The following is a 13,384-nucleotide window of genomic DNA, read 5'->3' on the forward strand; positions in this document are numbered from 1 at the left end:
CTGTGCCCTGGCCACACCTACATGTGGGGCGATCCCGTGTGGGGTTTCCAGGCAGCCATCCCAGGAGTGTGTCCTGTCAGAGTACACCTGCCATGCAGCCGGGCTTGCTGCTAGGATGCTTTCCCCAGGGGCTCCCTTCCAAAGGGCAGCCTGGCTTCTGCCTCTCTGGTTTAAATGACTTCAGACAGACACAGCACATGCCACACTAGCCTCTCCAGTCTCCAGGAGAGCGTGCAGTGTGGCTAGGCGGGAGGGCCGCTCTCTCCTGGGGCAGCACGTGTGACGCCAGGCGAGTTACCAGGACTCCCAGCACAATGAGCGGCGAATGCAGGAAGGTCTGTGCAGTGCAAGCCTCGGGCCACGGTTGGAGGGGGCAAGGGGGCCGGATCATTGGCCTTCATTGTTTGTTTTATTGTGAGAGTGAGGAGCCCCAGTCCTGGCCCAGGACTCTAGGCTGCCCCGAGTCCAAATTTTGCTATGGCTCCTGACACAAAGCAAAGCAGCCTTTCCTTAGCGGCCTATGGGCTGCAGTGCAGCCCAGCCCCGCTACAGTGTGCGGTGTCTTCATTTGTCCCATCCTGCCCAGGTGCACGTCCCTGTGTGCCCCAGCTCCATGGCGGGAAACGCGCACTGGCCCGACTGCCCCCGGGAAATATCCCACGGCCCACAAACTCGCATTCAGCCCATCTCTGCTGCTGGAGCAAGGGAAGGGCCAGCGTGGCTGCTCCGTCTAGGACCTGCTGTCTCATGTTGCCGTCTCTTCGATAGAAGACGCTATTTCAGTCCCAGATCTGAGCATGCTTGTTAGCCTTCCTGCTGCTCGGATGAGGTTCCAATTGAGGAGAGCAACAGACCCCTCCCAGGGTATACAGAGCAATACGGTTTTAAGTCCTCATAGACTCAGAACCAACTTACTGACTCCATAAGAGCAGCCAGACTGGGTCAGAGCAAAGGTCCATCTAGCTCATTGTCCTGTCTGCCCACAGTGGCCAATGCCAGGTGCCCCAGAGGGAGGGAACAGAACAGGGAATCATTAAGCGATCCCACCCATCACCCATTCCCAGCTTCTGACAAACAGAGGGAAGGGACACCCTCCCTGCCTATTCTGGCTCAAGGCCATTAATGGACTTAACCTCCATGAATGTATCTTGTTAAAATCCTGGTCTTCACAACCCCTTCTGGAAATTCTCCATTAGTTGCTGCGACCCCGGCCCAGCACCCTCTACTCCCCATGCTGCGTCTGGGGCACGGGCTTGATTCTGGCATTGGCATAAGCAGGCTGAGGTGGCTGTGTGTTACCAGCTTTGGTTGCTTTCCAAAGTGTGCGGAGATCTCTTTCCTAGGTGTAGCTGAGAGCCTGGATAGTAGAGCTCTCAGGGTACGTCTAGACTCTGTCGACAGAGAGATGTAGATTAGGCGCGTCGAAATTGTTAGTGAAGCAGGGATTTAAATATGAGGTTAACAGGATCTTTCAAAAAAGGGTTTATTTTTCAAAAGATCCCATCTAGTCTGCCAGTTTTTTTCGAAAAAGCTCCGTTTCGAAAAAAAAAAGTGACGGCCATGTTTATGCTAATGAAGTGCGGGATATTTAAATCCCTGCTTCATTAGCGATTTTGACGTGTCTAATCTACATCTCTCTGTCGACAGAGAAGTGTAGTCTAGACACCTTCAGAGATGTTATTGTCTAGAAGGGTTGAATTAGCAGGGCCCTGTGTTCAGTATCACTTCACTGCGTTTGGCTCAGAGTGAGTGGCCTGGGTTATTCAGGCCTCTTCAAGGCCAGATGAAAGGTCCAGCTATCGTGCTGTCAGTTGGGGCCTTCCTTGAACACTGGGCTTGGACCTCCTGGGGCTTGTCTCTTCTGCTTATGTCACAGGCAGTAGAGAAGCTGGAACCATTCTGATCTCGTCCACACAGCAGACCACACGGCATCTAATCCCTCTGTTATATAATGGTCATGCCAATTCACTTTCAGAATATGATCTGAAGAAGTGGGTCTGCCCCATGAAAGCTCATCACCTAATAAACTACCTTGTTAGTCTTTAAAGTGCTACATGACTGGGTTTTTTTGTTTACCAAGATCAGACTAACGCGGCTACCTCTCTGTTACTATTCAGGGTGAGAGGAGTTGCTGATCAAAATACGGAGGCCTTTACTCTGGAGGAATTGTTTGGGGGGCGGGGTCTCCATTACAGAATGTGTGGTTCAGACTGATCCGTCCTTTGGTCCTGGCCACAGATGGCGAGTCCGATATCACAGAGCTGGGCTCTCTCTGCTTCCACAGCGGGGCAGCAGCTCTAGCTGAAGGAAGCATTCATTTGGAAGCCAGAGGAGTTTCTGGAAATAAGGCCATGCTTGCGAACGTCTGCAGCCAGCAACAAGTGCCTGTTTGCTGTCGACAGGCCGGGATAAGGAGCTGTGCTCTAAATAGCTCCAGTAGGTGCCACTATGTAATAGGGAAATGCCAGCGGCTTCCCCCGCCACCTCCTCCAGGCCCGGAGGAGCTCTCCACTGAATTGCTAGGAATGCAAGACAGAGCAGGGCTATTCCTGCAGCTGGGGGTTTGCTGGACGTGTTCCGTAAGGAGTAAGCAAAGCTTAGGCGCTAGTTAGCAGTGCCGGTGTTTTCACGGGGGTCTAGTCGTACCTCAGACAGGCAGCTACCAAGGAACCATCCAGCTGCGTCAGGAAGCAGTTGGGGTGAATTAGCAGGTGGCATTTCCCCATCTGACGTAGCAGACTCCCCGGATGAAGATAGTGGTAGGTGCGCCCTTGGAACGGCATCTAAAACCATCTCCTCATGGTCCGTTGAAATCCCACAGTCTTGTAAAACCAGAGCTATTTGTTCCAGGGTCTCGATCAGTCTTCAGTCTAGGTGATTCCTAGCTCTCTCTTCCAGAATCACACCCAGACAAGCTGCTCTTCACCCGCCCTTGCCATTGCCATTCCCCTTTGGGGTTGCAACGTGCTGTTAAATGGGACCCAGAGCAGCTGAACGACTGAGTCACAGGTAAGGCCTTGCCTCTGCCTGTAAGACTGCACCCCATCTCACAAACTGTTCAACACGTTGATTCCCACAGTGGTTCCAGCATTGACTGCGTTCGTGTCTTCTCTTTCAGATCCTGCCACGCTTTCCCCATGTCCAAATATATGTCGAGCCACATCTTTCTTTAAATCCCTCCTGAAAACCTCCCTTCTGCCATGGTTTAGCCATGCACTTCTCTGCTAAATTCTGATTATTGTTATCTCCTCCCTGTACGCCCCGCCCTGCGCAGTCCTGTCTGTTTGCTCCACCTGCTGCATATTGTCCAATTCCTAGTTTGTGAGCAAATTTCTTATCTTTATTTCTCTTTATAGTCCCTACCACACAGGGGCTTTGATCCTGGTTAAGAACCCTAATAGTCAGTGATAATAAAGTAAATTGGAGTTAAGATTTCAATTTTAGACAGACAAAAATCTTGATGAGTGACAACATGATTCAGTTCCGTTAAATTAGGATAAAAGTTTGGAAGAGTCTTCCGCTTCCCTTAGCTCACCTCATGGAGAAAAGTTCTGCAGATCTGAAGCCAACAGGGAGGACTGGCTGGAAAATGAAGTTTCTGTTCTGAGGGAAGTTCTGGCACTTTGAAATTGACCATTCATTATGGCCGTGTCCAGACTCAGGGTTTTTTTTGGGAAAAGTAGCCTTTTCCCGAAAAAACTTCCCCTGCGTCCAGACTCAAGCCGCGTTCTTTCGAAATTATTTCGAAAGAACGCGGCTTTTCTTTCGATGGTGGTAAACCTCATTTCACGAGGAAGAACGCCTTCTTTCGAAAGTTCCTCTTTCGAAAGAAGGCGTTCTTCAATGTAAAGAGGCCGTCTTCGAAAGAGAGCATCCAGACTCACTGGGTGCTCTCTTTCGAAAAAGCGGATTTTTCTTTTGAAAGATCCGCCTGCAGTCTAGACGCGATCTTTCGAAAGAGGCTCTTTCGAAAGATGCTTTTGAAAGAGCCTCTTTCGAAAGAAGCCTGCAGTCTAGACATAGCCTATCAGCGGTAAATAGGTCAATGGAGGGATGATAGGAGTTACTATAGAGAACTTTCTGGGTGTCTGGCTGATGAGTCTTGCCCACATGCTCAGGGTTTAGCTGATCGCCATATTTGGGGTCAGGAAGGAATTTTCCTGCAGGGTAGATTGGCAGAGGCCCTGGAAGTTTTTCGCCTTCCTCTGTAGCATGGGGCACAGATCACAGCTGGAGGATTCTCTGCATCTTGGGGTCTTCAAACTATTTGAAGGCTTCAATATCGGAGATCTAGGTGAGAGGATTATTCTAGGAGGGGGTGGGTGAGATTCTGTGGCCTTCATTGTGCAGGGGGTCAGACTAGATGATCATAATGGTCCCTTCTGACCTTAAAGTCTGTGAGTCTATGAGTCTATGAAATGTGTTTTCATTTCAAATGTGTAAAGCTGAAATTTTGAATTTTTCCATGGAACGGAATTTCCAAAGGTTTTGGACCCAGAACCAGTGAAACATTTCATTTGTACAATATAAACTATGAAATATAAGAGTGCAATTGCTATTTTAGTATAATATTAAGGAGAAACATCCTGGATCAAAGCAATACATCAAAACAGAAATGCATTGCCCTTATGAAAGCAAAGCCAGAAAGACCAAAGAATTGGATGTCTTTCTGGGGAAGCCCTTTCAGGCTGACATTTCCAAAGCTCCCTATGGCATCTGAGCACCCAATTCCGATTCACCTCAGATGGAAATGGGTGCTCAAATGTCAACCCTAATCTCTTTTAAGCGGAGAGTCTGCCCTTGTGTAAGCCCCACTTGCCACCACAACTGAAACCAGTCCTCAACAAAAGCGTCTTCCAGGGCACTGCATGACTTGTGTCCATTCAGACCTAATGGGCACAGTTGGTTGGTTGGTATCTGCAATCTCTTCAGTTCCTTATTGCATGCTCTCATCTAAACTCTCCCCACGCTGGCAACAAAGTTGAGCACATACTGAAGAAAAGGCAACATTTCAAACCTTCTACGTAGTGTTTTACTCAGGAATTGCTGAACGGGATCAACGGGGAAGGTTGCCCAAAGGCACTAATGGCAGCCAGGTGCCAGTGAGAGCTAGACATGTGCCTGCCCTTCGTGCCTTGAAACGTCTCCCTCAACAGCTCCCGCAGGGCCACAAAGCTGATCGGGAGCAGGGTTCCTGCAGGGAGCGCTTACACGAGGTTCCAGACAGAACGTGAGGAGGAAGGAATGGTTGGAGAGTCACAGGCTTCCGACTCCACCTTTAATTAACAAGAGAGAAGGCGAGGGAGGTCATGTCTTGTCCTGTGAGCTTTCCAGCTGATACGTGTCTCTCTCATCAACAGAAGTGGGTCCCATAAAAGATATGACCTCTCCCGTCCTGTCTCTCTAGTAGCCTGGGACCAACGCGGCTGCAACACTTGACGCTCATTGGAATGGCTTAATGCAAACACTTTTAGCTCCCCCTGCTGGACCACTGTATATCCTTTTAGTGCCAGGGTGGGCTGGGAACTGCAATAGCATGGGGCATGTTCTCTGGGGCTGCTGGCGTCCGACATCTGGAAATCCCAGCTCTTGCTCCTAGGGAGTTAAGCCAAAGATTCCCACATTGCAGACAAATGCTGTGCTCACAAGAATACTTCAGGGGCTTGCATATTGGGATGCTGTGTGCAAGAAAGAAGTTCCCTAGGGTACTGCAAATCGAGGTAACTGCTCAGGCCCCATGCTTTGGAGGGCCCCCTGGGGCAGTGCAACTGGCTGGTATGGTTGGTCTAATTCATCACTCCCCCCCAGACCCTAACCTTCCCCGGGAAAGTCTCCGCCCATGGCGGGTCTTATATTTAAATCACTACACAAAATAGCTACTTAAGGGAAAATGTCCAGTCGCTCAGCTCCTTTCTGTTATCATCCTGTGCTCTCTATACCCTCCCAACCCCCTCTCTAGAATCTTGGTCACCCCGTCCCTTTGCCCCACACTGCCCAGCCTTTCCTGGCCATTGGGATCGGCCACCACGCCACTGCATTCTAATCCATGGGGCTCTCGCCTTGCAGGGCAAACAGATCGTTTGGCCAGTAAGCATCCCCGATGCTCAAATTCTGGACTGGAATCAGGAGCAACACTTGGACTTGTGCCCAGCCCTAATTAACTGTCCAAGTAGCACAGATCAGACCTGTGGCCATGCCATTTTCTAAGGCTCATCAAATCCCAGACCTACACCTTGGCATGGAGATCCAAGAGGTTACCCAAAAAATCTACATCAGCTCACCTGCACCTATGGAAGAAGGAATGTCATCTGTGCAATTATTTCAAATTTATCTCAGCAATTATGTGCAATTACATCCCCACTGAAGAGTTTATAGATGTATTTTCATTGGTAATTAATCTAAAATTAGCTGAAGAAGCTGTTGAGGAGGATGGCCTGGTTTGTCAAGCGGGCTGATGAGTCTCGACCCAAAAGGCTGCAATTAGGTGCTTTATCTGTGGCCGTAGGGCCAATTAGTGGGGAACTCCACACCCCCAGCATGCTGTGGAGCTGAGCTCTCTGCACGGGACACGGTGCATTGTAGGCAGGGGGCAGAAATGGAAGAAGCATAGCAAATGGGGCTTGTGGACAGCTTTGGTCCACTGGCACCAAACCACCGCATTGCTTCTCCCACAGACTGTACTCACAGCGCAGTATGGGGAGGAGGTGAGCAGCCCTCCGTGGTGAAAGAGCAGGTGAAGGACTATTTAGAAAAGCTGGACATGCACAGGTCCATGGGGTGCTGAGGGAGTTGGCTGATGTGATTGCAGAGCCATTGGCCATTACCTTTGAAAAGCCGTGGCGATCGGGGGAGTTCTGGGACAATTGGAAAAAGGCAAGTGTAGCACCCGTCTTTAAGAAAGGGACAGAGGGCCAGGAGAACTACAGACCGGTTAGCCTCACCTTGCACCCTGGCAAAATCATGGAGCAAGTCCTCAAGGAATCCTTTCTGAAGTACTTGAGGAGAGGAAGGCGATCAGGAACAGTCAACTTGGATTCACCATGGGCAAGTCATGCCTGACCAACTAATTGCTTCTATGATGAAATAACTGGCTCCATGGCTATGAGGAAGGCAGTAGACTTGACTTTAGCAAAGCTTTCGATAGAGTCTCCCACAGCATCCTTGCCAGCAAGATAAAGAAGTATGGCTTGGATGAACGAACTATAAGGTGGACAGAAAACTGGCGGGATTGCCAGGCTCAACAGATAGTGATCAACGACTCCATGTTTAGTTGGCAGCCAGTATCAAGTGGAGTGCCCCAGAGGTCAGGCCTGGGGCTGGATTTGTTCAGCATCTTCATTAATGATCTGGATGATAGGATGGATTGCTCCTAAGCAAGTTCATAGATGATACCATGATGGCGGGGAGAGGTAGATACGTTGGAGGGCAGGGTAAGGGTCCAGAGTGACTTACACAAACTGGAGGGTTGGGCCACAAGAAATCTGATGAGATTCAACAAGGACAAGTGTAGAGTCCTGCTCTTGGGATGGAAGAATCCCAGGCACGGCTACAGACTGAGGACCGACTGGCTAAGCAGCAGTTTGTCAGAAGAGGACCCAGGGATTCCAGTGGATGAGAGGCTGGACATGAGTCAACACTGTGCCCTTGATGCCAAGAAGGCTAACAGCCCATTGGGCTGCATTAGTTGGAGCACTGCCAGCAGATCTAGGGAGGTGATTATTCCTTTCTATTCAGCACTGGTGAGGCCACGTCTTGGAGTATTGTGTCCAGTTTTGGGCCCCTGAGTACAGAAAGGATGTGGACAAATTGGACAGAGCCCAGTGGAGGGCAGCAAAAGTGATGAGGGGGATGAATCACATGAATCATGAGCAGAGGCTGAGGGAATGGGTCTTAGTCTGCAGAAGAGAAGAGTGAGGGGGGATTTGATAGCAGCCTTCAACTTCCTGAAGGGGGTTCCAAAGAGGATGGAGAGAGGCTGTTCTCAGCGGTGGCAGATGGCAGAACAAGGAGCAATGGTCTCAAGTTGCAATGGGAGAGGTCCAGGTTGGATACTAGGAAAAGCTTCTTCACTAGGAGGGTGGGGAAGCACTGGGATGGGTTCCCTAGGGAGGGGGTGGAATCTCCATCCCTAGAGGTTTTTAAGTTCCGGTTTGACAGAGCCCTGGCTGGGATGATTTTGTTGGGGCTGGTCCTGCCTTGGGCAGGAGGCTGGACCCTCTGACCTCCTGAGGTCTCTTCCATCCCTCATCTTCTATGCTGACCACAGCCCAGCTGCACCTGACTTTTTGGAGTCCTCTGTAGAACACTGATCGGGCAAGGGGCATGTGGTGGGTTCCGAGCTCTGGGCAGGATCTGGGCCCGATTCCTTGCCTTTATAATCAATCCAAGTGCTCCCCAGGACAGAGCTCTTTGAGATCAGGCCGTGATCATGGGATAAGGATAATGGATTTGGACCTCAGCAGGCAGAGTGGCCAGGTACTGTAACCAGCGGGTTAGTGATGTGAGGTGCTGTACCTGTGAGAAAACACCACATTACCTTGGTGGTTCTTGTTTGAAAAGCCAATTAGATTGTCTCTTGTGCCACACATTCGGAATCTAATGGAGATGATTATTGAGGTCCATGACTCTTCTAGTGACTCTTAACTATCTAATCAGTCCTTGACCTAGCAACACTTTTGTTACAATTCATAAAATCCAGTCCTGTCAGGACCGATAAACGCACAGATAATACAGGGAATGATCTTTCCTGGCACTGGCAACTGAAAAGCAATGATGATTGAATCAAGCAGAAGGAGAGATCCCTTAGGACGAACCAGTGAGGAGTGACATCTGAAGACAAGGGTGATGGGTTAGCATCCAGTCTCTCTTATTGATGTTAACTGAAAGGCACCATATAATATTTTAGTCACTGGGAGCCGGCACAGGATCAGATAACATCATCCTGATTCTTTACTATGTCTCCTGAACCATGCAGATCAGTACAAATCTATAGAGCCCTGGAAATCAGGTGGAGTCGTATGGACTTGGCTACTCAGCTATTTGCCAAAAAGAGTCATATGTCATGCACGTAGGGAGGGAACGTACTCTTTGGTTTTCCACCTGTGCGTGCAATTAAACTATTTTCATCCCAGTGCAAGCTGCATCCGTGATCAGCACCAGGCACTTTTTCTGTTTAGATGAGGCTTGTGAGTGGAGCTGCAATGGGGGGAGATTTTGGAAGGTGCAGTTGTACCTTCAGCAGAAATCCAGAAGGCTCACTGCCTGCCTACCCAGTGTGGAGGCTGAACTAGTGGACTCAGAGCAGTCCTTGATTTCCCAGTGGCAGGTGAGACATCTCCATGACTGGCAGAGGAGGCTTAAGTGGTAGTAGATATGCGGAGAGGCAGGAGAAACTTTGCAAGGTCTGGCTAAGGATATTTTGATAAAGCCAGAAGTCGGTGTATACGAGACAACTGTCACTCCATTCCCGTGGTTCGGGGGCATGCTAGACTGTGAGGAAAGCTGACGAACAGAGCTCTGAGAGTTTCAAGACAGCGGAAAATAAAGGAATGTAGAGATAAGGCAAAGGCAAGAAATAAGACTGTTACAGAAGGGCCAAGAAAGCAACTGATGGTCTGGACATGTGCCAAGAAAGGACTCATACATGGCTACACACACCAGCATGCAAGGTCTAGAGATCGAGGCAGATTGAGGATGCATGAGCTAGACACGGTGAAGAATGACAAAGAACAAAAAAAGACAGAGTGGATGGAGGTGTGTCTAATACCCGGGGACCTACACGGCCATAGCTTCCCTGCCTACAAAGAACAAAAAGGTCTACAGATGAATGAAGCTGTGAAGCTGGAACAAGATAGCAAGCCCTGGAAAGCCTTCCATCAGCTCTGTTGCCGATGGGTGGGACTCCAAAAAGGGGTGATAAAGGGATGTGGGGAGGGGGAACTGGAAGGGGACAAATCTTTTTCATCTCCGTGTCCATCAGCTTCTGCTAATGAGGCACCAAGAGTTTGACATTAATAACAAAAATCACCCCCAGCAAAGCAGAAAGGGAGAACGGCTGAGTATCTAAGGCCCTAAGCTAGCAAGGTGCGGGAGCACAAGTCTACCTATGAGCATGCAAATTGTCCCATGGACCCCGAAAGGCTGGATTCGGCTATTCCAAAGTTGGTGGTTTTTGGATCCAGGAATTTGGTCTGATTCATTGTTTAAACAGGGGCGAGGTGTGAAATTTGGAGCTGGATTTGGAGCCAAACCAGAATCTTTGATTGGTGTTTTGGTTTGTGCCAATTTCAGAAAGGACACAGAGTTTACTTTTCTAACAGCTGTTTAGAGGCTGTTAAACCAGCTGATCCCCAGCCTCAGCTTTAGAAACTACATTCCATGCCATTGCATCCCCACGTGCCTCTCAACATGTACGTAGTTGTGTCTCTGCCTTTTCCTTGTGACTCTGCTTCCTCTGAAGTGACCCAGGCTCCAGGCTGTTCCCTGGGCTAAGGTGGCCCCTTGTGTAAGCGAAAACAGCTGTGGGGCTATTCTAATTGATGGCCGCCTTCTCTGCCTGCCTATGAGCAGCTTCACTTTGGCTGAAACTGACCAGCAGCGGCTGAATCAGGACGTCTGGGGCAGAGCAGCTGGGGTGCTGACGGGTTGGTCCGGAGCGGCTCTGCGGGACCAACCCGGCAGCCCCCAGCTGCTCTACCCAGGGGTAGGCAAGAAAAGCCTGGTCTGCTGGGGGGGGGGCACTAGCTGCACCCCTCCCCCCAGCAGACTAGGGAGATGGGGGTGGCGGGACCGCCCAAGTCCTCCACGGCTTTGCTCCGTCTCCCTGGTCTGCTGACCTGGGAGACGTGGAGCAAAGCCGCAGAGCACGCGGGCAGCGGGACAGTCCAGGCACGCCGCGGCTGTCACACTGCTGGCGTGCTCCGAGGCTTTGCTCCCCATCTTCCTGGTCTGCTGGTCAGACCAGGGAGACGGGGAGCAAAGCCGCGGAGCACGCCCGCAGCGGGACAGCCCAAGCGCGCCTGGGCTGTCCTGCTGCGGGTGTGCTCCATGGCTTTGCTCCCCAGCTTTGCTCCCCGTCTCCCTGGTCTGCAGGGAGACGGGGAGCAAAGCCTTGGAGCATGCCCGCAGCGGGACAGCCCAGGCGCGCTTGGGCTGTCCCCCTGCGGGCATGCTCCAAGGCTTTGCTCCCCATCTCCCTGGTCTGCTGGTCGGGAGACGGGGAGCAAAGCTGCGGAGCACGCCCGCAGGGGGACAACTCAAGCGTGCCCAGGCTGTCCCGCTGCCGGCATGCTCCAAGGCTTTGCTCCCCGTCTCCCTGCAGACCAGGGAGATGGGGAGCAGCTTTTCTCGCCCCGGAGGATGGGGGCGGCGGACCGCGGCGCATCTGGGCGTCCCGCCGCTCCCGTCCTCTGGGGCGAGAAAAGCCCCGTTCGTAACTGCGGATCCAACATAAGTCGGATCCGTGTAACTCCGGGACTGCCTGTATTTATGTTGAACCCATCTGGCAACCCTATCGATGATAGTATCTACAGAGAGCCCTGCAAACCTGGCTTTTGGACTTCTATACAAAACTCAAAAATGACTAATGGGAAATCCCCCCCCAAGAAATTAGCTGCTCTGTTTATAGACAGTAACGTATTTCTGTGCCTACAGACGGTGCTCACACTATCAACCGACATCCATCCCTATCACTTTAAGGGGACCCTCTTGTAGCACTCTGCAGCTACGAATTCATGGAGCACAGAGGACGCAGACCAATTGTCCTTCCACTGGTCCCATCCCCACCATGCTCCCAAAGAGATCCCAAGCAATAGAGCCCATGCAGATGTCTGGATAAGTGTGACCTTTCCTCACCACACCATAGCCCAACACTGTGGCCTTCATCTCTGCCTGTTCTTTTTCTCTCTTACATGCTGCTTCCTCTTCATCTAGTCCCACCTTACCCTGTGCTTATTCTTTTCTCAGGCTACATCTAGACTGCAGGCTTCTTGTGCAAGAAGCCTTTATTGGAAGAGCTCTTCTGCAAAAACTTCTTGTGCAAGAGCGTATCCACACTGCAAAGGTGCATTGAAAAAATGATGCGCTTTTGCGAAAGAGAACGTCCATGGACGCTCTCTCAAAAGTAAGCTCTGATTGCTATGCAAAGAATGGCCACCAGTGCACCTGAGCTTTTTCCTCTTTCCTCTTTCTGCGCAAAAAACCCATCTTCTCAGTCCACACACACCTTTTTGTGAAAGAGCTCTTTCTCAAAAAGGTGTTCTTCTTTGTAGAATGAGGAATACCTGCATCAGAAAAGCCCCTCTGTTCTTTCAATTTTTTTGCTCAAAAACGTGCTTAAGGTGTAGATGCTCCGCTAGTTTTTTTTTGAAAAACAGCCGTTTTTCCAAAAAAAACTTGGTAGTGTAGACATCACCTTAGATCCTTGAGTTTTAGCATCTCCTGCTGCTCAGGGTAGGATGAGGAGCCTTCGAAAGCCAAGAGGAGAAATGTGGGCTGGTGGCTGCTTGTCTCGTGGCGCTGCTAAGTTTGTAGGGAGCTGCTCCTGGGGATCTGTGTGTGTGTGTGTGTGTGTGTGTGCAGAGTCAGGAACAATGACCCGTTTTGCAGAGTCTAACTGATTTTGCCAGATTGTTCATTTCAGAAAAAAAAATCAACCCTCCCGTACAACTGAAACAATTCAAGTTGACAGTTGCAGACTCCTAGTGGATTTTTTTCTTTAACAATTTCCCTTTATTTTTAGAAACAGCGTGTAGAACTGTGGTACCTCAGAGACTGTGAGCTTTCCTGGGCAAAACCCACTTTAATTTTAGTGGATTTTTTTATTTAAAATGGTTAACAGAGGTTGAAATTGAACAAAATGGGTTTTTTTTTTTGTTTTTTTTTAAACAAAACCTTTTTGAGACATTGAACATTTCAGATGTTTTGGGCTGATCCAAACTGAGCTGGTTTTTTGGATCCACTTTTCAAAACTGCCAGTGAACCCCAAATTCCATTATTCACCCAACTCTAACAGCAACTGTGTTTGATGGGTGTAGAGGCTGCCACGAGAATAACGGTCAGAGCATGGGTGGTAGGTGAAAGTAAGGCGGGGGGAGGCCCTTCTGCCTGAGGCCCCATCCTCCCCACAGGAGCCAAGCTCCTCCCCACCACAGGAAGAAGCCTTCAGCTCCCTATGGGAGCCTCCCTGCCTCGGAGCACCACAGGCAGGGCAGGTGGCGCGAAGCCCCAGCCTCCGTGGCCCTGGAGCATGGAGAAGGTGGCCCCAGCCTCCCAGCCCATGGTGAGGGCGCAGTGCCCCACCCTCAGTGTGACAGAATCCCGGACACAGCACCACTGCCTCAGCACGACTGCCAGCAGGGGGCGTTGTGGGGACAGAACGTGGGCG

At 50.5% G+C, this 13,384-nt stretch overlaps 1 long non-coding RNA gene across 1 annotated transcript in view; it reads left to right on the plus strand.

The window, feature by feature from the left end:
• Positions 1-2,897: 2,897 nt before the first annotated feature.
• LOC106732317 (uncharacterized) overlaps positions 2,898-13,384 on the plus strand; it is a 40,816-nt gene continuing 30,329 nt past the window's right edge. The window contains exon 1 of the long non-coding RNA XR_012906613.1: positions 2,898-3,009. This is a non-coding gene — a long non-coding RNA (uncharacterized LOC106732317). The remainder of the gene's footprint in view (positions 3,010-13,384) is intronic.

Source organism: Pelodiscus sinensis, chromosome 11 (assembly GCF_049634645.1).
Source record: "Pelodiscus sinensis isolate JC-2024 chromosome 11, ASM4963464v1, whole genome shotgun sequence".
NCBI lineage: Eukaryota > Metazoa > Chordata > Testudines > Trionychidae > Pelodiscus > Pelodiscus sinensis.